The sequence below is a fragment of the Lithobates pipiens genome, unplaced genomic scaffold (assembly GCF_037356315.1).
Source record: "Lithobates pipiens isolate NorthernLeopardFrog02 unplaced genomic scaffold, aLitPip1_a1.2 Scaffold_28, whole genome shotgun sequence".
Taxonomy (NCBI): Eukaryota; Metazoa; Chordata; class Amphibia; order Anura; family Ranidae; genus Lithobates; species Lithobates pipiens.
Window position 1 is genome coordinate 81,363,642 of NW_027507789.1, and position 25,156 is coordinate 81,388,797.

Below are 25,156 nucleotides of genomic sequence, written 5' to 3' on the forward strand. Positions count from 1 at the left end.
ACACGAGTCTTCTGTATTGTGTATTAACTAGCCTTTCTTCTGTATGCTGTAGTCTTCTATATATACCAGCTTCTCTGTACACTCTTGCATCTCTGTAAACACTGTGTAAACTAGCCAGTCTTATGTATACACTCGCCGACTGTATACACTAGACTCTCTGAATACACTAAACTCTCTGTATACCACAGCCTGTCTTCTGTATACACTAGACTGTAAAAACTAGCTAGAATACACCAGCCTGTCTTCTGTACCCACTAGACTCTCTGTATACACTACCCAGTCTTCTGTATAGAATGTCAGCTTTCATGTATACCCTTTCTGTATACACTAGCTTCTCTATATGCACTGTCCTTTCTGTATACACTCGACTCTCTCTATACACTAACCTCTCTATATACACTAACATCTTTGTATTTGTCTTTAAACTAGCCTCTCTGTGTACCCCAGCCTCACTGTTTACTCTAGCATCTCTGTATACTCAAGCCTATCTACATACACGAAACCTGTATTCTGTATTCACTAGCCTTTCTTCTGTATGCTGTAGTCTTCTATATATACCAGCTTCTCTGTACACCCTAGCACTGTAACAGTACTAGGTTCCTGTATTACAGAAACAGAACACCAGCAATAAGGTGTATACTGTGCAGGAGGCACACAACACCGACTCTAACTTCTGCACTGCAGATGCATGTATTGCAGAAATTGAACACCAGTAATAATATGTGTACTGTGCAGGAGGCACATAACACCCACTGTAACAGTGCTAGGTTCCCAAGCAGTAAAGGCACTGTCCCTGCCTATAGTCCTCTTTCCCTGACCACCGCAACACACTATACAAGGCCGCCGCGCTGGCGGCCTTATATAGTGTGGGGTGTGTACTAAACCCCCCTGAGCTATAATTGGCCACAGGAATCCTGCCTGTGGTGAATTGTGGCTCTCTTCACAGAGGATGTCACATCTGTTCTTATTATATAGAACCTATTATGCTCCTCGTAAACTTTTTCAGTTTGGCCGAACGGCCGGACGCAAGTTGCCCCCGGTGCGGGAACATGGGGGGAGACATGATGCACATGTTTTGGAGATGCCCGAAGTTGATCCGCTACTGGACAGAGGTGACAGGAACCATTGATCGGGTGGTTGGAACCTCCACCAGGATGGAGGCGAAGTATTGTCTCCTGGGATTAGTTGAAGGAGTTGGAAACCCGGGAAGTAGCCAGATGGCAGTTCTGAGATGCCTATTTCAGGCAAGGAAACTGATTGCTCAACCCTGCTTAGCCTCCAATGTTGGCAATGACTTGGTTTTTTTCGCTTGTTTCCCAAGATGACCATGTTGGCGTTTGTCAAGATGGTTGAGAGTGCCCGAAGAGATCGCCTATGGCCCCATCACGTTGAAAGTGCCTGATCTTGTCTGATCTCGGAGGCTAAGCATTGTCGGGCCTGATTAGTAACTGGATGGGAGACCAACTGGGAATACCAGGTGCCGTAGGATTCTTTTTATGTTGTTGGCGTTGACATGGTTTATTTTTTCCGCTTGTTTCCCAAGGTGATCATCTTGGCATTTGTCAAGAGGGCTGAGAGAGCCCAAAGAAATCTATTACGGCCACATCCCCCTGAAAGCGCCCGATCTCATCTGATCTCAGAGGCTAAGCAGGGTCCGGCCTGGATAGTACCTAATTAAAGGTGCCGTAGGAATCTTTTTATATTAATGGCTTTGACCTGTTTTTCTTTCGCTTGTTTCCCAAGGTGACCATTTTAGCATCAGTCAAGAGTTTTGAGTATGTCCCAAAGCGTTCGCCTGAGGTCACATCACCCTGAAAGCGCCCAATCTCAGAGGCTAAGCAGGGTCTGGGTCAGATGGGAGACCGGCAGGGTCTATGTTGTTGGCGTTGACCTTTTTTTTTTCACTTGTTTCCCAAGATAACCATCTTGGTATTTGTCAAGAGGGTTGAGAGTGTCTAAATAGAACACATATGGCCACATCACCCTGAAAGCGCACAATCTCATTGATCTCGGAGGCCTAGCAGTGTACGGCCTGGTTAATACCTGTATGGGAGACCATCTGTGAATACCAGGTGCCGTAGGCTTCTTTTTATGTTGTTGGCGTTTACCTGTTTATTTTCGCTTGTTTCCCAAGGTGACCATCTTGGCGCTTAACAAGAGGGTTGAGAGTGCCCAAAGAGATCACCTACGGCCCCATCACCCTGAAAGCGCCCAATCTCATCTGATCTCAGAGGCTAAACAGTGTCGGGCCTGGTTAGTACCTGGATGGGAGACCGCCTGGAAATACCAGGTGCCATAGGCTTCTTTTTTTGTTGTTGGCTTTGACCTGTTTTTTTTCCCTTGTTTCCCAAGGTGACCATCTTGGCATTTGTCAAGAGGGTTGAGAGTGCACAAAGAAATTGCCTATGGGCACAACACCCTGAAAGCGCCCAATCTCGTTTGGTCTCAGAGGCTAAGCAGGGTTGGGCCTGGTTTGTACCTGGATGGGAGACCGCCTGGGTTTTCCAGATGCCGCAGGCTTCTTTTTATGTTGTTGGCGTTGACTTGTTTTTTTTGTTTGTTTCCCAAGGTGACCATCTTGGCGTTTGTCAAGAGGGTTGAGCGTGCATTTGATCTCAGAGGCTAAGCAGGGTTGGGACATGCTTAGTACCTGTATGGGAGACCGCCTGGGATTTCTCAATGCCATAGGCTTTAGTTTTAAGCTGTTGGCATTGACTTATTTTTTTTATTTTTATTATTCTTTTATTAAGTAGAACAACATAAATATAACAGTCAACCATACAGCATGACCCAGGGTCACAATTACATGCTAACAAAAAATAGGCAGCCAAATAACTCTGGGTTCTCAGAGGGGAGTCCTACAGTTTCATGCAGAAAATAGAGAAACCCCACCTCCGACATGTAGTACAGTATAACTAGTGCAGCTCCGTTCGGACAAATGTAATCATGGAGAACAACTGGGACCACAGCGAGCCAGCTTATCATGACCTACGTGAACCAGAGTAAAATATGAGCCGGTCATGTCCAGAACCCTGGGGTTCTTCTGGGTCCTGAAGGCTAGTAAGGAGACAAGGCATAGTTAAAGGGAGGACGGGGGAAGAAGAGAGTGCAAAGACGGAGAGAGAGGAGGTGGGGGGATGGCGGCGGGGAAAAAAAGAAAAATAAAGACAAAAAGGGAGGGGGGAATGCCACCCAGGGCAGACATGGCCTACGTAGGTAAACGTTAGATGTTCAGTCGTTTTCTGGGACGGGGGCACTGCTCACCTCCCGAATGTAGTCTCGAGTACCAGTAAAATACCTCCAGGGCCTCCATGTAACACTAAATGCCTCTTCAGTGTTGTGAAGGGTGGCGGTCAATTCTTCCATCCGGAGAATATGATTGACTTTGGAATACCACAGCACCTTGGATGGGGGCTGAGGCTGCCTCCACAGTGCGGGAATGCAGGCCCGGGCGGCATTCAGGAGTTGCATCGTGAGGTTTTTTTTGTATTTTCGAACAGGCTGTTCGGTCAAGTGTAGAAGGCACGCTACTGGGAACCCAAAAGTTCCTCAAGGTCGGGCATGCCCAGAAAAGGTGTCCCATGGTCCCCATATCTGAATTTCACCTCCAACAAACATCCGGGATCGATCTATCCATTTTATTCAGAAGGTATGGGACTCTATACCAGCGTGAGACTATCTTGTATCTTGATATTGGTTTGCGATGGAAGCTTTATGTACTAAGGTCAGGATCTTCCCTATCTGTTGTGGGGTAAATGTGATGCCTAAGTCCCTCTCCCATTTGTGGATAAATGGTGGGGTCGACTCCTCCTCCTGACTACTCAATAGGTTGTACAGGAGGGAGAGGGTGTGTCGCACAGGTTCCCTTTTGTGACAGATGGATTTATAGGGTGTCAGGTCTCTAGGAGTGTAGGGGGCCCTTTGTATGGCCAGAAGAAAGTGACGAAGTTGATAAGGACTAAACAAGTCAAGCGGAGGGTCAGAAAGCTCGGCGACAGTTTGCGTGGTCGGGAGCCCTCCCGTGGGCCACACCTCTCCCAGACGCTGTTTCCCCACCACTGTCAACTGTCGCAGTTTCTTGTTGGTAAATCCAGGTGGGAAGTCTGGATTACCTATAACCGAAGTCATTGGTGATGGCAGGGGAGCAATGTGTGTGCAGCGGAACAACCTCCGCACAACAGCCAACGTAGCTCCCACTACGGGGTGACCTCTGAGGTCTTTTGGTAGGGAGGACAGGAGCCACGGGGAGGTCAATAGGAGAATGGAACCATCCTCAATCTCCATCTCCACCCACTGCTTGTGTGGGCCATTACAATGCCAATCAACGACTCTCGCTAGCAGAGTCACTCTGTAGTATTGTCTGAGATCTGGGAGACCCAGACCCCCCTTGTCCTTTGGTCTGGCAAGCAATTGCAAACGGGCTCTGGGCGGTTTGCGCGCCCAAATAAAGTCCCGGAGCAGCACCTGCAGTTGTCTGAAAAAAATTGGGGGTAACCGGATCGGTAATGTCTGGAACATGTATAAGATCCGAGGGAGGGCCATCATTTTGAATGCATTACAGCGCCCGAACCAGGTCAGTGTTAAAGCATGCCAGTTTCCCAAATCAGATTTCAGTCTATCCAGGAGAGGGACAAAATTAAGCAGGTACAATTGCGCTAAATCCGCTGCGATGTCAACGCCCAGTTAACGTATAGATTTTTCAGCCCAGTAGAATGGAAAAGCGGACCGGAGCCTCTTGGCCTCACCATCCGGGACCGATATATTCAATACAGCCGACTTGGTGCAATTGTTTTTATAGTTTGATAGGCTGCCGTGTCGCTGTAGAGACGCAAGTATTTTGGGAAGCAAAATGTGTGGATTGGAGACGGAAAAAATTAGATCGTCAGCGTACGCCGCAATTTTGTGGTGTGCCGAGGGTTTGGATATGCCAGTAATATTCGGGTCATTCCGAACGTGACACATAAGTGGTTCCAGTGTCAGAATTAAAATTAGGGGAGACAGAGGGCACCCCTGCCTTGTCCCATTAGTGATGGGGAAAGAGTCCGAGCACCCCTCGGTCACCCGTACCGCTGCCGACGGCGTGGAGTAAAGCGACATTACCCAGCTCATCATGTTGGGGCTAAGACCTATATGTTCCAGGGTGGCCTGCATAAAGTGCCAGGCCACCCTGTCAAAGGCATTCTCCGCGTCCGTTGACAACATAAGCAAGGGCCTTCCCTGTACATGCGCCGCATGGATTAAATTGAGGACTCGGGCCGTATTGTCTCTAGCTTCCGACTTATTTATATTTTTTTGCTTGTTTCCCAAGGTGACCATCTTGGCGTTTGTCAAGAGGGTTGAAAGTGCCTGAAGAGATTGCCTGCGGGCACATCACCCTGAAAGCACCCGATCTCGTTTGATGTTGGAGGCTAATAGAGTCGGGCCTTGTTAGTACCTGGATGGGAGACCGCCTGGGAATACCAGGTGTCGTAGACTTCTTTTTATGTTGTTGGCGTTGACCTGTTTTTTTTCCGCTTATTTCCCAAAGTGACCATCTTGGTGTTTGTCAAGAGGGTTGAGAGTGCCTGAAGAGATTGCCTATGGCCACATCACTCTGAAAGCACCCAATCTCGTCTGATCTTGGAGGCTAAGAAGAGTCGGGCCTGGTTAGTACCTGGATGGGAGACCACCTGGGATTACCAGTTATTGTAGGCTTCTTTTTATGTTGTTGGCGTTGATTCGTTTTCTTTTTTTTGCTTGTTTCCCAAGGTGACCATCTTGGCATTTGTCAAGAGGGTTGAGAGTGCCCAAAGTGATCGCTTACAGCAGCATCACCCTGAAAGAGCCCTATCTCTTCTCTTCTCTTCTCTGAGGCTAAGAAGGGTTGGGCCTAGTTAGTACCTGGATGGGAGATGGCGTTGGAATACCAGGTGCCGTATTCTTCTTTTTATGTTGTTGACATTGACCTGTTTTTTTTTTCACTTGTTTCCCAAGGTGACCATCTTGGCATTTGTCAAGAGGGTTGAGAGTGCCCGAAGAGATCACCTATGGCCCCATCACCCTGAAAACGCCCAATCTCGTCTGATCTCGGATGCTAAACAGTGTCGGGCCTGGTTAGTACCTGGATGGGCGACCGCCTGGGAATACCAGGTGCCATAGGCTTCTGTTTTTTTTATTTTTTATTTAGTAGTATGCGACATACAATGCAAAGGCAACTTCACAGAATGTGTGATACAAATAGTTACAAACAAATGATCATATTGCATGGATATCAGAGCCAATGGTAAGAAGTCTGAGGAGAATAGCACGTGTACAGCTTTGCGGTCATATCAAGATGAGATTAAAGCTCCATCTCGTTGGGATCCTCTACCACTTAAATTATTATTGATACTAGCCCTGCTATCCTCGAAGAGTTTAGATATCCATAGATAGGGGAAGAGTATTGTGTAGTAGTCAAATGGGGTCGGAACATACCATTTTCTTTTCCCTTTTTTGAGTTAAGAAGGGAAATAGTAGAACTGAAAGGAGGGAGAAGGGGAAAGAGAAAATTGGGGAAGGAAATGGCAGAAAAGGAAAAGAAGGGGTAAGGGGGTGTCGTGGGTAGAGTGGATAGGATGGGGTCCCCTCCCAGGGAGCAAGAGACGCCCTCGGCTCACCAGCTCATCAGCTGTCCAACGTTTGGAACAGCGATCTCCAACGATCACCATGAGCTTACTATGTCTCGCGGAGGTATTCCTCCGAAAAGCGAAACTGGGTCCAGTAGAACCATCTGTTCCCATGCTCCTCCGTTTTATCCCTCATTGTGGCAGTCAGGTCTTCCATTCGTTCAATATCATTTACCCTTGCAAACCACTGGGTCACCATTGGAGCAGATTGCTCTTTCCACGACTTGGGATGCAGGCCCTAGCTGCATTGAGGAGATGTTTATGATAACGCTTATGATAACGCTTTCTCGACATAGGAGTTAGATTGAGAAGAACTGCTGCGGGATCATTGGCTAAGGAAATGTCTGTGAACTTGTGGATGAGTCTCAGGACAGGCTGCCAGAATGTTTGTAATTTAGGGCATTCCCAGAAAATGTGGAGAATGGTGCCAGTCTGTTGCCCACAGTGACAGCAGAGGTCAGATTGACCGGGGAATATTTTGGCCAACACCACCGGTGTACGATACCAGCGTGTGATCAGCTTATATGAGATCTCCTGATATTTACTGCAGAGTGACGACTTATGGGTGAAAAAGAGTATTCTGTCCTTCTGTGGTTTGGAGAATGTAGTTTGTAAGTCCCTTTTCCATTTAGCTAGGAAGGGTGGATCCGTGGAGGATTGTGCGTCTGTCAGGATTTGGTAGGACCTAGAGAGGGAACCACGAATTGGGCCATCATCCAGGCAAAGTTCCTCGAAGGGGTGGAATTGTCTAGAGAAGAACGAATGGTTAGGTAGTGATCCGAGGAAATGGATTAGCTGTCTAGCTCTCCAGCTATCCAATGCAACAGGTACTTGCTCTAGCAGTATGGTCCCCGTGGGAATCAAGCCCGTGGGTCCAAGAAATAGGGCTGCTCTCAGAAGCCCTTTCGGGGCTTGCCTGGTAAAGGCCTGGTCAGACAGGCCCGGAGGGAATCTAGGATGTCCAATAATTGGGGTCATAGGAGAAGGGAAGTTAGTCAGGTGGGAAAGGTGAAAAAAACTATCCATCTCGGCGAGCGAGGGGCCAATTAACGGGTGAGTAGTCACACAGGGCTCCAATGGCCTCCCCGCCCAAGGCAGACCAGCCAGTGGAACCCGTGCCATCTCCTGCTCTAGCTTGACCCATAGCTTCAGTTCCCCATGCCGGTGTCTTATCACATATGGTCCCCCATCGGATAGTGTCCGCTGTGTACTGCGCATGCGCAGTACACAGCAACACAGATTCCGAAAATTGCCGAGCATGAACGGCGCCTGCGCACTGAGTCCAGGTTCTATCCCCACTATCCAAGTGGACATAGAGTAAGAATATAAAAGAGCCGAGCGCAGCGAGGCCGAGCCCGAAGCGTGGCGAGCGAAGCTCACCTGCGAGGGGCCCTCTAATATTCACAACCCTATGTCCGCTTGGATGGTGGGGCTACCACCTCCACTCACCGCGCAGGCACCGTTCAGCTTCGGAGATTTTCCGAAGCTTCGTCTGCTCCGTACTGCGCATGCGCAGTACGGCGCGGACACTATATCATGGCCGGACAGTATATGGCAGAACACCGGCACCAGTCAACCACCGGTGTCATGTGCGTCGCTGTGTAATATAGAGCAGGGTCCGGGAAGCCAATACCTCCCCGCAATTTTGGTCGCAATAGCATTGCCCTACCAATACGCATATGTTTTCCGCGCTAGAGGAACTTGATAAAGATTGAGCGAACCGCATGAAAGAAAGTCTGGGGTATTTTGATAGGTAAGGCTTGTAGTAGATACAGAAGTCGTGGAATCGCGTTCATCTTCAACACATTACAGCGTCCGAACCATGACAGAGCTAGTGGGTCCCATCTTTTAAGGTCCGCTGTAAGCCCATAGGCTTCTTTTTATGTTGTTGGCTTTGACCTGTTTTTTTTTTGATTGTTTCTCAAGGTGAGCATCTTGGCGTTTGTCAAGAGGGTTGGGCGTGTCTTGAGGAGAACGCTTACGGCCACATCAACCTGAAAGCACCCGATCTCGTCTGTTTTCAGAGGCTAAGCAGCGTCAGGCCTGGTTAGTACCTGGATGGGAGACTCCCTGGGAAGACCAGGTGCCATAGAAGGATCTGGTCTGGTTAGTGTCTTGATTGGGAGATTGCCTGGGAATACTGGATGCCGTAGGCTTCTTTTTATGTTGTTGGCTTTGACCTGTTTTTTTTAGCTTGCTTCCCAAGGTGACCATCTTGGCCTTTGTCAAGAGGCTTCAGAGTGCCCAAAGAGAGTGCCTACGACCAAATCACTATACTATATATCTATATCTATAATAATAAATAATATTTTTAGTTATTATATATAAGATACTATATAGGTGATTTGGCCGTAGGCACTCTCTTCGGGCACTCTGAAGCCTCTTGACAAAGGCCAAGATGGTCACCTTGGGAAACAAGCTAAAAAAAACAGGTCAAAGCCAACAACATAAAAAGAAGCCTACGGCATCCAGTATTCCTAGGCGATCTCCCAATCAAGACACTAACCAGGGGGGGCGTGGCCTAGGCATGAAGGAGTGAGGACGCTCTTTTCTGGAGCTCCCGGTCCGTGACCCCTCCGCACCCCTTTACCACAGTCTGGTTGCATATTTCGGCATCGCCGACATCCCCGCGCTTCGGCGGAACACAGCCAGCCGAGCGGGGTCCGCTGCTGCTGCCATGGACAGGTACTTGGTCCCGCTGCAGCCTCCGGCCTCCACGCCGGATCCAGCCAAGATGGCGCCCGCGGCCTCCGGCGCTCCAGGCACAGAGGGAAGGTGAGCAGACTGCTATGCAGGGACACGACATGCCCCCGTTCTCCCCGCCTAGTGACTTGTCCCCGTGTCTCCCACGCTCACTGTCCATGGCCTCGCTTGACAGCCCGGACCATAGCGGCCTGCCACCCTGGTTCCCTCACAACTCCCAACTGTCCCAGAGACCCTCCCGCAGTGGAAGCCTCATCCCAGGACCGAATGGCCAGGCTGCTCTCGCCTCAGACACACAGGGGGACCCACCGCTGCCACCAGCACCGGCATTATTGGGGGACAAGGCCATCCTAGCTTTACTCCAAAACCTTCCCACTAAAGCAGACTTTAGCTGTATGGCAGCCAGGATTGAAACGACCTTGCGACATGAAATCGCAGGGGTCAAACGTGACGTGTCGGCTACGAACGAGCGGGTGACCACCCTGGCATCGGATGTGACCTCCCTGACCACTGATGTTTCTGGCCTGCAAGCCGCACATGATACCCTTGCTGACAGAGTGGCACAGTTGCAACTCCTAGTGGATGACCTTGAGAATCGCAACCGCAGACGCAACATCAGGATCAGAGACTTGCCCGAAGCCACTGGCCAGGCAGACCTCAAAGCCACAGTTACAGCTATATTTAACGCCTGTCTGGACCGCGCTGCTGACACAGTAATAGCCATTGATAGAGTCCACAGGACCCTGGGCCCCAGGAGCCCCACAGAGAACCGGCCACGTGACGTTTTATGCTGTCTCCACAATTACTCAGTTAGGGAGGATGTCCTGCAAGCGTCGTGGCGCAAAGGCAGCATTGATTTTGACGGGGCCCAAGTCACCCTTCTGCCAGATGTATCCCGCAAGACCTTCCAGATGAGACGCTGTCTGCGACCCCTTCTGGAACACCTAACTGAACGGAGGATTCCATACAAGTGGGGCCATCCGTTTCACCTTATAGTGCGCAAAAATGGGAGGCCCCTTGCGCTACGACACCCTTCGGAGGTCCCGTCCTTTCTGGAGGCTTTGGGCCTGCCCTCGGTTCAGGTCCCCGACTGGTTGGCTCCTGTTGTCCCCCAGGGAGCAGTGGCCCCGACGAACAACCCCTCAACCAGGCCACAGAGAGTGAGACGCCACCATCGATCCCAACGTCAGAGATCGCAGGCCCCTCAAGATCGTGAACCCTGAGAGAGTACAGTAATTTTCCGTTATTCCTGTGTTATACCCTTTTTTTTTTTGTTTTCTTTTTCTCTACCAACATAGACGGCTGGAGTATCCAGCTTTGTGTTGTTTACCATGCCACGGGCCATTGTTCCCAGCGCCCCCGCTAGGGGAGAGGAAGGACATTGGAAGAACAGAGTTGGACACTGCACTTCCTGGACGAAGCCCTGAGTTATTGGCGGTACTGTTCACCATTCTCGTTACTGTTTATCTACACTTGCCCTAGTCTCGGCGCTCTTTGTGTTTTTGGACTGCCTGGTGGTGCCCCCCGGGTGCCCCTGGGCAGCGTTCCCGCTCCCTCCCCCTCTCCTTCCCCCCCTTTTTTCCATTTTTTTTTTGGGGGGGGGGGAGGGGCGGGTGCCTGGGTGGTATAAAGTTATCTATACTCTGTGTTGAAAAGTTTAATATGTTGGTCTAATTATGCACTGTTCTACTGTTGTTAACTGCCCGATACCTGCTGCAGTGATGTTCTATAATGCGTTTGATGTCGTAGTTAAGATGCCAAAGAAGCTCCGTGCATGCCCGATTGCGACTGCATGGACCATGGGATGCTGGAGGGGTACTGCACCGATGAGTTCCTCCCTCTGCAGTGCCTTACCTCTTCCCCCACTAGGCCCCTCTGCCCTAACCGGCAGGTTCTCTCTGATAGGAGCTTTAGCAATTCCCCGATCTATCCCCACCCCTCCTACCCTCCTCCTCCCTACTAACTCCGGACCTTCTCCGCTTCGTTACTGCTTTTCCTTTTTCTCCTCCTCTTCCTCTGTGCTTGAACTCTATATCTACTACTGACTCTGGTGGAGACCGCCGGCCGGGTACCACTGCCGTCATGGCCCTGAAGCTGGTTTCCTGGAATGTGAAAGGGCTGAATGTACCTGAAAAAAGGTCCAGCTGCCTAACAGAATTGTGGCGGATGAAGCCCCAAATAGTTTTCCTCCAGGAGACCCATTTCAGGACAGACCAAATACCACGGCTTTATAGTAAGCACTTCCCCCTGGCCCACCACAGCACGTCCCCTACTTCCAAATCGAGAGGAGTGTGTGTTCTTCTTGCTAAAAACTTGCCGTGGCGCCTGTTAGCTGTCCAAGCCGATAGTGAAGGGAGATATCTCTTCATTAAGGGAACTCTCCACTCGCAAACTTTTACTCTTGCCAACCTATACATGCCAAATGTGGACTAGCTGCCGGCCTTAGAAGCATGCTTGGATGCCCTGGCTGCATTCTCGGAGGGTACTTTGATCGTTGGGGGGGACTTTAACCTCACCTTGGACCCCCGCAGAGACTCATCATCGGGCACCTCTGCGATTTCTGCGAGAACGCGTTCACACATAAGAGACCTGCTACACTCCCACCGACTGATCGATGTGTGGCGTACGCTTCACCCACAGGATAGGGACTATACATTCTTTTTCACCGCTCATGGTTCTTACTCATGTATAGATATGTTTTTAGTCACCCACAATGCTATTCCGGCGGTCACAGACGCTCAGATAGGCCACATAGCCCTGTCTGACCATGCCCCGATTTCTTTGATGCTGAAGCTACAACAGGAGTCGCGTGGGCAGTCCTGGTGGAGACTGAACGAGTCTCTCCTGAAGGACCCTGAGACCCACGCAGACCTGCTTAGGGAATTAGAAAGTTACTTTGATCATAACCGTGATTCTGTTTCCAACCCCCTCATGTTATGGGCAGCTCATAAATGCTACATTAGGGGCATTCTTATTAAACATGGTCATAGACTCAAAGTGGCCAAAACTGATGCTCTCTCCAAACTTATTGCCAAGTTGCATGCGTGTGAACAACGACACAAATCCCAGCCGACTGCTGCGCTGGAGGTGGAGGTGAGAGATCTTAGAGAACAAATCAGAGATTTCTCTCTCTTTCAGGCTAGAACCAGACTCATGTGGGTTCGCAGGACGTATTATGAATATGGAGACAGGTGTAGTAGGTCCCTAGCGAACTCCCTGCGTGCCCAACGCAACGCGTCCTTCATTCCAACCATAACCTCCCCTTCGGGTGCCAAGCTTCATGATTCACGGGAGATAGCGGAGTGTTTCCGATCTTTCTATGAAGCCCTTTATAACTTGCACCCCCGGGACTCAGGAGACGCCCTCCAGGCCGGCACAGCGGCCATTGACGAGTACCTAGCTTCGGCAAACCTCCCGTCGCTGACACAGGAAGAGATAGAGCTTCTCTCGCAACCTATCTCCCCGGAGGAATTGTCGGCAGCGTTAAGAGACTCACCCAAGGGCAAGGCACCAGGCCCAGATGGGTTTACGGTCCCTTATTATAAGGCCTTCCTCTCCCTGTTGTCCACGCCATTTGTGTCAGCTTTTAACGCCCTATTGGAGGGCCAGACCTTTCCACCGGAGCTGTTGCAGGCAAGCATCTCGGTCATACTCAAGCCGGAGAAGGATCCGCTTCTCTGTGCGAACTACAGGCCCATCTCCTTATTAAACAGCGACCTTAAGCTCTTCACTAAGATACTGGCGGAGCGGTTGGCGCCCATTCTCCAACGCCTGATACCTCTGGATCAGGTGGGGTTTATTCGTAACAGGGAAGCCCGAGACAACACTACCAGGACAATCAATGTTATAGAACGCGTCAGACGCCTTAAACTACCGATTATGTTGCTCTCTGTGGACGCAGAAAAAACGTTTGACAGGGTGAGCTGGCCTTTTTTGCTAGCCACCCTGCGAAGCTTGGGTGTACCCCCCCATGCTTTCATGGGTTACAGCTCTTTACTCGTCACCGACGGCGATGGTTAGGGTCAATGGGTTTGCCTCGTCGCGTTTCACTATTGGCAATGGAACGAGGCAGGGATGCCCGTTGTCCCCCCTTTTGTTTGTCCTATCGCTTGAACCCTTGCTGCACCACATCAGGCAGAACATAGACATCAAGGGACTGGACACCCCCTCACACCACCATAAGGTCGCAGCCTTTGCAGATGACGAATCTCTTAGCGGAAATAAGACGATATGGCACCCTGTCAAATTTTAAAATTAACTTACAGAAATCGGAAGCACTCAACGTCTCCCTGTCTACCAACGCCCAGACGAGTCTAAGCACTAATTTTCCCTTTCGTTGGGCAACTGGGGCTATACAATATCTGGGTACCAAGGTTCCCCCGGACCCACATCTGATTTTCCAATTGAATTTCCAGCCGCTTCTAAAAATTTTTGCCGTAGATCTAGAGAGGTGGTCAAAGTTGGCGACCTCTTGGTTTGGGAGATGCAATGTGCTCAAAATGAATGTAATGCCCAGACTCTTGTACCTATTACAAGCCTTACCGATAAAAATCCCCCAATCATTTTTTAAAGCCATGCGCTCCATCTTTATTCGATACGTATGGCAGGGCAGGCCTCCAAGACTCAGCCGAACATTACTGCTCAGATCAAAAGACAAGGGAGGGATCGGCCTCCCAGATCCGGCATGGTACTATACGGCGGTGCACATGAACAGAGTAGTTGACTGGTGCAGACACCTGAAGGATAAGCTGTGGGTTCGTCTGGAGCGTGAATCCGTACCATTTCCAGGTTTGCCCTGGAGTGGACCGGGCTGGTCGGGAGCGACGCAGGCACACCCACTCATTGAGCCAATGTTACAAGAGCTAGACAGATATTTTACCCTGATGGGCGTGCCCAGTTTCCCTTCGCCCATGACTCCTATTATTGGACACCCACGCTTTGAACCCGGCATGACGGAAAAGTCTTTCCGCCTCGACCCTGACCGGGACCTTGTGCGGGCCTCTTCTTTTCTTGGCCCTAGGACGTGGACAGCGGTCTCCACTATGTACGAGGCGTTAGCAACCACTGCCCTGGGACAGTGGAAGCTTGCCCAACTCTCCCACTTCTTGAAATCTTTGCCAAACAGTGGCGAATTCCGCAGACCCCTAACATCGTTTGAGGAGGTATGCTCAGGAGAGGGACCGACCCGAGGGTCTCTTTCCCTGTCATATCGCATCCTACTTGACCAACTCTCCCAGGGTAACCTGGTGTTCGTGGAAAAATGGGAGCAAGACCTGCATATCCGGCTCTCGCCAGACCAGAAGAACCGCGCGCTTCTTTTTGCGCACAAGTCATCCCTATGCAGTAAATACCAGGAAATAGCTTATAAAATTTTGACCCGATGGTACAGGACCCCCACTGCCCTGGCGGCTATGTTTCCCGGTCACAGCCCTTTGTGCTGGAGATGCGGTGAACAAGCCGGCACGTTACTACATATCTTCTGGGAATGCCCTCAACTGGCCCATTTCTGGAGACAGGTTCTCAATATCATTTATGACCTCACGGCTATTGATCTCCAGAACAACCCAGCTGCGATCTTCCTCAATCTGACCCCACTCTCGAGCAAGAAGTACCATAAATCTCTCTTAAAACATCTTCTGAGTGGGGCCAGGGCATGTATACCTAGCATGTGGAAACAGCAGGCCGCTCCACTGGTGTCTCACTGGTTTGCAAGAGTTTGCGACATCTACCGTATGGAACAGCTCACATCAGCGTTAGGCGACAGGGAGGAAGAGCACACTGCTCGTTGGTTGTCGTTGGTTGTCTTGGAGCCCCCCATCCCCTTCTCCTGCCCATTTGCTCCCCCCTCTTTCCCTACCCCCTAACTCCCAAGTATAATTAAAATACATGGTGATTGCAAGGATCTTTTCGTTTTGTTCCCTCGATTTCCCAGCCAGGGGTTGGCGGCCCTCGGGGTGGTCCCGGCTGAGCTCTTTGACCAATAGAATGAAGGTGACCGATGTTAGAGGCCCCTCAATCTGGGCCTTGAGGGGGATCGCCCCGCGGACTGCCCTGGTTTATAAGTAGACACTGGGGTGCCAGATCATTAGAGTGGGATAATGTGGTGGCCTAGCCACGGCTGGGGCTGCTGCTGACATAAGTTGTTAGGTTTCCCCCGGTCCCCCACGAAGTATTAACTATGTATTTTTGTTAACCTGGAAAACTGAGGGATCTATGTCTTTTAAAGTTTGTCTCTGTATTACCTGCAATCCGTAAATAAAGAATAAAAAAAAAAAAAAGACACTAACCAGACCAGACCAGATCCTTCTATGGCACCTGGTCTTCCCAGGGAGTCTCCCATCCAGGTACTAACCAGGCCTGACGCTGCTTAGCCTCTGAAATCAGACGACATCGGGTGCTTTCAGGTTGATGTGGCCGTAAGCGTTCTCTTCAAGACACGCCCAACCCTCTTGACAAACGCCAAGATGGTCGCCTTGAGAAACAAGCAAAAAACAACATAAAAAGAAGCCTATGGGCTTACAGCGGACCTTAAAAGATGGGACCCACTAGCTCTGTCATGGTTCGGACGCTGTAATGTGTTGAAGATGAACGCGATGCCACGACTTCTGTATCTACTACAAGCCTTACCTATCAAAATACCCCAGACTTTCTTTCATGCGGTTCGCTCAATCTTTATCAAGTTCCTCTGGCGCGGAAAACATAAGCGTATTGGTAGGACAATGCTATTGCGACCGAAATTGCGGGGAGGTAATGGCTTCCCGGACCCTGCTCTATATTACACAGCGACGCACATGACACCGGTGGTTGACTGGTGCCGGTGTTCTGCCATATACTGTCCGGCCATGATATAGTGTCCGCGCCGTACTGCGCATACGCAGTACGGAGCAGACGAAGCTTCGGAAAATCTCCGAAGCTGAACGGCGCCTGCGCGGTGAGTGGAGGTGGTAGCCCCACCATCCAAGCGGACATAGGGTTGTGAATATTAGAGGGTCCCTCGCAGGCGAGCTTTGCTCGCCACGCTTCGGGCTCGGCCTCGCTGCGCTCGCCTCTTTTATATTCTTACTCTATGTCCACTTGGATAGTGGGGATAGAACCTGGACTCAGTGCGCAGGCGCCGTTCATGCTCCGCAATTTTCGGAATCTGTGTTGCTGTGTACTGCGCATGCGCAGTACACAGCGGACACTATCCGATGGGGGACCATATGTGATAAGACACCGGCATGGGGAACTGAAGCTATGGGTCAAGCTAGAGCAGGAGATGGCGCGGGTTCCACTGGCTGGTCTGCCTTGGGCGGGGAGGCCATTGGAGCCCTGTGTGACTACTCACCCGTTAATTGGCCCCTCGCTCGCCGAGATGGATAGTTTTTTTCACCTTTCCCACCTGACTAACTTCCCTTCTCCTATGACCCCAATTATTGGACATCCTAGATTCCCTCCGGGCCTGTCTGACCAGGCCTTTACCAGGCAAGCCTCGAAAGGGCTTCTGAGAGCAGCCCTATTTTTGGACCCACGGGCTTGATTCCCGTGGGGACCATACTGCTAGAGCAAGTACCTGTTGCATTGGATAGCTGGAGAGCTAGACAGCTAATCCATTTCCTCGGATCACTACCTAACCATTCGTTCTTCTCTAGACAATTCCACCCCTTCGAGGAACTTTGCCTGGATGATGGCCCAATTCGTGGTTCCCTCTCTAGGTCCTACCAAATCCTGACAGACGCACAATCCTCAACGGATCCACCCTTCCTAGCTAAATGGAAAAGGGACTTACAAACTACATTCTCCAAACCACAGAAGGACAGAATACTCTTTTTCGCCCATAAGTCGTCACTCTGCAGTAAATATCAGGAGATCTCATATAAGCTGATCACACGCTGGTATCGTACACCGGTGGTGTTGGCCAAAATATTCCCCGGTCAATCTGACCGCTGCTGTCACTGTGGGCAACAGACTGGCACCATTCTCCACATTTTCTGGGAATGCCCTAAATTACAAACATTCTGGCAGCCTGTCCTGAGACTCATCCACAAGTTCACAGACATTTCCTTAGCCAATGATCCCGCAGCAGTTCTTCTCAATCTAACTCCTATGTCGAGAAAGCGTTATCATAAGTCCTTACTTAAACATCTCCTCAATGCAGCTAGGGCCTGCATCCCAAGTCAGTGGAAAGAGCAATCTGCTCCAATGGTGACCCAGTGGTTCGCAAGGGTAAATGATATTGAACGAATGGAAGACCTGACTGCCACAATGAGGGATAAAACGGAGGAGCATGGGAACAGATGGTTCTACTGGACCCAGTTTCGCTTTTCGTAAGAATACCTCCGCGAGACATAGTAAGCTCATGGTGATCGTTGGAGATCGCTGTTCCAAACGTTGGACAGCTGATGAACTGGTGAGCCGAGGGCGTCTCTTGCTCCCTGGGAGGGGACCCCACACTATCCACTCTACCCACGACACCCCCTTACCCCTTCTTTTCCTTTTCTGCCATTTCCTTCCCCAATCTTCTCTTTCCCCTTCTCCCTCCTTTCAGTTCTACTATTTCCCTTCTTAACTCAAAAAAGGGAAAAGAAAATGGTATGTTCCGACCCCATTTGACTACTACACAATACTCTTCCCCTATCTATGGATATCTAAACTCTTCGAGGGTAGCAGGGCTAGTATCAATAATATTTTAAGTGGTAGAGGATCCCAACGAGATGGAGCTTTAATCTCATCTTGATATGACCGTAAAGCTGTACACGTGCTATTCTCCTCAGACTTCTTACCATTGGCTCTGATATCCATGCAATATGATCGTTTGTTTGTAACTATTTGTATCACACATTCTGTGAAGTTGCCTTTGCATTGTATGTCGCATACTACTAAATAAAAAAACAAAAAAAACAGAAGCCTATGGCACCTGGTATTCCCAGGCGGTCTCCCATCCAGGTACTAACCAGGCCCGACACTGTTTAGCATCCGAGATCAGACGAGATTGGGCGCTTTCAGGGTGATGGGGCCGTAGGTGATCTCTTCGGGCACTCTCAACCCTCTTGACAAATGCCAAGATGGTCACCTTGGGAAACAAGTGAAAAAAAAACAGGTCAATGTCAACAACATAAAAAGAAGAATACGGCACCTGGTATTCCAACGCCATCTCCCATCCAGGTACTAACAAGGCCCAACCCTTCTTAGCCTCAGAAAAGAGAAGAGATAGGGCTCTTTCAGGGTGATGCTGCTGTAAGCGATCTCTTTGGGCACTCTCAACCCTCTTGACAAATGCCAAGATGGTCACCTTGGGAAACAAGCAAAAAAAAAAAAACGAATCAACGCCAACAACATAAAAAGAAGCCTACAATAACTGGTAATCCCCGGTGGTCTCCCATCCAGGTACTAACCAGGCCCGACTCTTCTTAGCCTCCAAGATCAGACGAGATTGGGTGCTTTCAGAGTGATGTGGCCATAGGCAATCTCCTTAGGCACTCTCAACCCTCTTGACAAACACCAAGATGGTCACTTTGGGAAATAAGCGAAAAAAAAACAGGTCAACGCCAACAACATAAAAAGAAGTCTACGACACCTGGTATTCCCAGGCGGTCTCCCATCCAGGTACTAACAAGGCCCGACTCTATTAGCCTCCAACATCAAACGAGATCGGGTGCTTTCAGGGTGATGTGCCCGTAGGCAATCTCTTCAGGCACTTTCAACCCTCTTGACAAACGCCAAGATAGTCACCTTGGGAAACAAGCAAAAAAATAAAAATAAGTCGGAAGCTAGAGACAATACGGCCCGAGTCCTCAATTTAATCCATGCGGCGCATGTACAGGGAAGGCCCTTGCTTATGTTGTCAACGGACACGGAGAAGGCCTTTGACAGGGTGGCCTGGCACTTTATGCAGGCCACCCTGGAACATATAGGTCTTGGCCCCAACATGATGAGCTGGGTAATGTCGCTTTACTCCACGCCATCGGCAGCGGTACGGGTGACCGAGTGGTGCTCGGACTCTTTCCCCATCACTAATGGGACGAGGCAGGGGTGCCCTCTGTCTCCCCTAATTTTAATTCTGACACTGGAACCACTTATGTGTCACGTTCGGAATGACCCGAATATTACTGGCATATCCAAACCCTCGGCACACCACAAAATTGCGGCGTACGCTGACGATCTAATTTTTTCCGTCTCCAATCCACACATTTTGCTTCCCAAAATACTTGCGTCTCTACAGCGACACGACAGCCTATATGTATTGAATATATCGGTTCCGGATGGTGAGGCCAAGAGGCTCCGCTCCTCTTTTCCATTCTACTGGGCTGAAAAATCTATACGTTAACTGGGCGTTGACATCGCAGCGGATTTAGCGCAATTGTACCTGCTTAATTTTGTCCCTCTCCTGGATAGACTGAAATCTGATTTGGGAAACTGGAATGCTTTAACACTGACCTGGTTCGGGCGCTGTAATGCATTCAAAATGATGGCCCTCCCTCGGATCTTATACATGTTCCAGACATTACCGATCCGGTTACCCCCAATTTTTTTCAGACAACTGCAGGTGCTGCTCCGGGACTTTATTTGGGCGCGCAAACCGCCCAGAGCCCGTTTGCAATTGCTTGCCAGACCAAAGGACAAGGGGGGTCTGGGTCTCCCAGATCTCAGACAATACTACAGAGTGACTCTGCTAGCGAGAGTCGTTGATTGGCATTGTAATGGCCCACACAAGCAGTGGGTGGAGATGGAGATTGAGGATGGATCCATTCCCCTATTGACCTCCCCGTGGCTCCTGTCCTCCCTACCAAAAGACCTCAGAGGTCACCCCGTAGTGGGAGCTACGTTGGCTGTTGTGCGGAGGTTGTTCCGCTGCACACACATTGCTCCCCTGCCATCACCAATGACTCCGGTTATAGGTAATCCAGACTTCCCATCGGGATTTACCAACAAGAAACTGCGACAGTTGACAGTGGTGGGGAAACAGCGTCTGGGAGAGGTGTGGCCCACGGGAGGGCTCCCGACCACGTAAACTGTCGCCGAGCTTTCTGACCCTCCGCTTGACTTGTTTAGTGCTTATCAACTTTGTCACTTTCTTCTGGCCATACAAAGGGCCCCCTACACTCCTAGAGACCTGACACCCTATAAATCCATCTGTCACAAAAGGGAACCTGTGCGACACACCCTCTCCCTCCTGTACAACCTATTGAGTAGTCAGGAGGAGGAGTCGACCCCCACCATTTATCCACAAATGGGAGAGGGACTTAGGCATCACATTTACCCCACAACAGATAGGGAAGATCCTGACCTTAGTACATAAAGCTTCCATCGCAAACCAATATCAAGATACAAGATAGTCTCACGCTGGTATAGAGTCCCATACCTTCTGAATAAAATGGATAGATCGATCCCGGATGTTTGTTGGAGGTGAAATTCAGATATGGGGACCATGGGACACCTTTTCTGGGCATGCCCGACCTTGAGGAACTTTTGGGTTCCCAGTAGCGTGCCTTCTACACTTGACCGAACAGCCTGTTCGAAAATACAAAAAAACCCTCACGATGCAACTCCTGAATGCCGCCCGGGCCTGCATTCCCGCACTGTGGAGGCAGCCTCAGCCCCCATCCAAGGTGCTGTGGTATTCCAAAGTCAATCATATTCTCCGGATGGAAGAATTGACCGCCACCCTTCACAACACTGAAGAGGCATTTAGTGTTACATGGAGGCCCTGGACGTATTTTACTGGTACTCGAGACTACATTCGGGAGGTGAGCAGTGCCTCCGTCCCAGAAAACGACTGAACATCTAACGTTTACCTACGTAGGCCATGTCTGCCCTGGGTGGCATTCCCCCCCTCCTTTTTGTCTTTATTTTTCTTTTTTTCCCCGTCGCCATCCCCCCACCTCCTCTCTCTCCGTCTTTGCACTCTCTTCTTCCCCCGTCCTCCCTTTTGACTATGCCTTGTCTCCTTACTAGCCTTCGGGACCCAGAAGAACCCCAGGGTTCTGGACATGACCGGCTCATATTTTGCTCTGGTTCACGTAGGTCATGATAAGCTGGCTCGCTGTGGTCCCAGTTGTTCTCCATGATTACATTTGTCCGAACGGAGCTGCACTAGTTATACTGTACTACATGTCGGAGGTGGGGTTTCTCTATTTTCTGCATGAAACTGTAGGACTCCCCTCTGAGAACCCAGAGTTATTTGGCTGCCTATTTTTTGTTAGCATGTAATTGTGACCCTGGGTCATGCTGTATGGTTGACTGTTATATTTATATTGTTCTACTTATACTTAATAAAAGAATAAAACAAAAAAAATAAATAAGTCAATGCCAACAACTTAAAAAAAAAGCCTATGGCATCGAGAAATCCCAGGCGGTCTCCCATCCCGGTACTAACCAGGTCCCAACCCTGCTTAGCCTCTGAGATCAAATGCACGCTCAACCCTCTTGACAAACGCCAAGATGGTCACCTTGGGAAACAAACAAAAAAAAACAAGTCAATGCCAACAACATAAAAAGAAGCCTGCAGCATTTGGAAAACCCAGGCGGTCTCCCATCCAGGTACAAACCAGGCCCAACCCTGCTTAGCCTCTGAGACCAAACGAGATTGGGCGCTTTCAGGGTGTTGTGCCCGTAGGCAATTTCTTTGTGTACTCTTAACCCTCTTGACAAATGCCAAGATGGTCACCTTGGGAAAAAAGGGAAAAAAAACAGGTCAAAGCCAACAACATAAAAAGAATCCTACGGCATCCGGTATTCCCAGGCGATCTCCCAATCAAGACACTACCAGACCAGATCCTTCTATGTAACCTGGTCTTCCCAGGCAGTCTCCCATCCAGGTACTAACCAGGCCTGATGCTGCTAAGCCTCTGAAATCAGACGAGATCGGGTGCTTTCAGTGTGATGTGGCCGTAAGCGTTCTCTTCAAGACACGGCCAACCCTCTTGACAAACGCCAAGATGGTCGCCTTGAGAAACAAGCGAAAAAAACAGTTCAAAGCCAACAACAAAAAAAGAAGTCTATGGCACCTGGTATTTCCAGGCGGTCTCCCATTCAGGTACTAACCAGGCCCGACACTGTTTAGCCTCTGAGATCAGATGAGATTGGGCGCTTTCAGGGTGATGGGGCCGTAGGTGATCTCTTTGGGCACTCTCAACCCTCTTGTTAAACACCAAGATGGTCACCTTGGGAAACAAGCGAAAATAAACAGGTAAATGCCAACAACATAAAAAGAAGCCTACGGCACCTGGTATTCACAGATGGTCTCCCATACAGGTATTAACCAGGCCGTACACTGCTAGGCCTCCGAGATCAGATGAGATTGTGCACTTTCAGGGTGATGTGGCCATAGGTGTTCTATTTAGACACTCTCAACCCTCTTGACAAATACCAAGATGGTTATCTTGGGAAACAAGTGAAAAAAAAAAGGTCAACGCCAACAACATAGACCCTGGCGGTCTCCCATCTGACCCAGACCCTGCTTAGCCTCTGAGATCGGGCGCTTTCAGGGTGATGTGACCTCAGGCGAACGCTTTGGGACATACTCAAAACTCTTGACTGATGCTAAAATGGTCACCTTGGGAAACAAGCGAAAGAAAAACAGGTCAAAGTACTATCCAGGCCGGACCCTGCTTAGCCTCTGAGATCAGATGAGATCGGGCGCTTTCAGGGGGATGTGGCCGTAAGAGATTTCTTTGGGCTCTCTCAGCCCTCTTGACAAATGCCAAGATGATCACCTTGGGAAACAAGCGGAAAAAAAAAAGCATGTCAACGCCAACAACATAAAAAGAATGCTACGGCACCTGGTATTCCCAGTTGGTCTCCCATCCAGTTACTAATCAGGCCCGACAATGCTTAGCCTCCGAGATCAGACAAGATCAGGCACTTTCAAGGTGATGGGGCCATAGGCGATCTCTTCGGGCACTCTCAACCATCTTGACAAACGCCAACATGGTCATCTTGGGAAACAAGCGAAAAAAACCAAGTCATTGCCAACATTGGAGGCTAAGCAGGGTTGGGCAATCAGTTTCCTTGCCTGAAATAGGCATCTCAGAACTGCCATCTGGCTACTTCCCGGGTTTCCAACTCCTTCAACTAATCCCAGGAGACAATACTTTGCCTCCATCATGGTGGAGGTTCCAACCACCCGATCAATGGTTCCTGTCACCTCTGTCCAGTAGCGGATCAACTTCGGGCATCTCCAAAACATGTGCATCATGTCTCCCCCCATGTTCCCGCACCGGGGGCAACTTGCGTCCGGCCGTTTGGCCAAACTGAAAAAGTTTACGAGGAGCATAATAGGTTCTATATAATAAGAACAGATGTGACATCCTGTGTGAGGAGAGCCACAATTCACCACAGGCAGGATTCCTGCGGCCAATTATAGCTCAGGGGGGTTTAGTACACATCCCACACTATATAAGGCCGCCAGCATGGCGGCCTTGTATAGTGTGTTGCGGTGGTCAGGGAAAGAGGACGATAGGCAGGGACAGTGTCTTTACTGCTTGGGAACCTAGCACTGTTACAATGGGTGTTATGTGCCTCCTGCACAGTACACACCTGAAGCTACCCTTTATTACTGGTGTTCAATTTCTGCAATACATGCATCTGCAGTGCAGAAGTTAGAGTCGGTGTTGTGTGCCTCCTGCACAGTATACACCTTATTGCTGGTGTTCTGTTTCTGTAATACAGGAACCTAGTACTGTTACAGTGCTAGGGTGTACAGAGAAGCTGGTATATATAGAAGACTACAGCATACAGAAGAAAGGCTAGTGAATACAGAATACAGGTTTCGTGTATGTAGATAGGCTTGAGTATACAGAGATGCTAGAGTAAACAGTGAGGCTGGGGTACACAGAGAGGCTAGTTTAAAGACAAATACAAAGATGTTAGTGTATATAGAGAGGTTAGTGTATAGAGAGAGTCGAGTGTATACAGAAAGGACAGTGCATATAGAGAAGCTAGTGTATACAGAAAGGGTATACATGAAAGCTGACATTCTATACAGAAGACTGGGTAGTGTATACAGAGAGTCTAGTGGGTACAGAAGACAGGCTGGTGTATTCTAGCTAGTTTTTACAGTCTAGTGTATACAGAAGACAGGCTGTGGTATACAGAGAGTTTAGTGTATTCAGAGAGTCTAGTGTATACAGTCGGCGAGTGTATACATAAGACTGGCTAGTTTACACAGTGTTTACAGAGATGCAAGGGTGTACAGAGAAGCTGGTATATATAGAAGACTACAGCATACAGAAGAAAGGCTAGTTAATACACAATACAGAAGACTCGTGTATGTAGATAGGCTTGAGTATACAGAGATGCTAGAGTAAACAGTGAGGCTAATTTAAAGAGAGGCTAGTATATACAAAGATGTTAGTGTATATAGAGTGTATAAAGGAGAGGGTATAAATTAGAGGGTCGAGAGTATACAGAAAGGACAGTGCATATAGAGAAACTAGTGTATACAGAAGACAGGCTTGGGTATACATCAAAGCTGACAGTGTATACAGAAGACTGGGTAGTGCATACAGAGAGTCTATTGGGTAAAGAAGACAGGCTGGTGTATTCTAGCTAGTTTTTACAGTCTAATGTATACAGAAGACAGGCTGTGGTATACTGAGGGTTTAGTGTATTCAGAGAGTCTAGTGTACAGAGATGCAAGGGTGTACAGAGAAGCAGGAAGCTAGTATATATAAGGCTAGTGAATACAGGCTAGTGAATGCAGAATACAGACTCGTGTAAGCAGATAGGCTTGAGTATACAGAGATGCTAGAGTAAACAATGAGGCTGGGGTACACAGAGAGGCTAATTTAAAGAGAGGCTAGTATATACAAAGATGTTAGTGTATATAG

At 49.4% G+C, this 25,156-nt stretch overlaps 7 pseudogenes; 4 read left to right on the top strand and 3 right to left on the bottom strand.

Moving 5' to 3' along the window:
- The first annotated feature begins 1,370 nt into the window (after positions 1–1,370).
- LOC143936676 (5S ribosomal RNA) lies at positions 1,371–1,489 on the top strand (annotated as a pseudogene).
- Positions 1,490–2,183: 694 nt separating this feature from the next.
- Positions 2,184–2,302, top strand: LOC143936424 (5S ribosomal RNA; annotated as a pseudogene).
- Positions 2,303–5,575: 3,273 nt separating this feature from the next.
- On the top strand, positions 5,576–5,694 carry LOC143937474 (5S ribosomal RNA; annotated as a pseudogene).
- A 328-nt stretch (positions 5,695–6,022) lies between these two features.
- Positions 6,023–6,141, top strand: LOC143937191 (5S ribosomal RNA; annotated as a pseudogene).
- A 12,090-nt stretch (positions 6,142–18,231) lies between these two features.
- On the bottom strand, positions 18,232–18,350 carry LOC143937297 (5S ribosomal RNA; annotated as a pseudogene).
- A 322-nt stretch (positions 18,351–18,672) lies between these two features.
- On the bottom strand, positions 18,673–18,791 carry LOC143936275 (5S ribosomal RNA; annotated as a pseudogene).
- A 3,530-nt stretch (positions 18,792–22,321) lies between these two features.
- On the bottom strand, positions 22,322–22,440 carry LOC143937017 (5S ribosomal RNA; annotated as a pseudogene).
- Between the last annotated feature and the right edge of the window lie 2,716 nt (positions 22,441–25,156).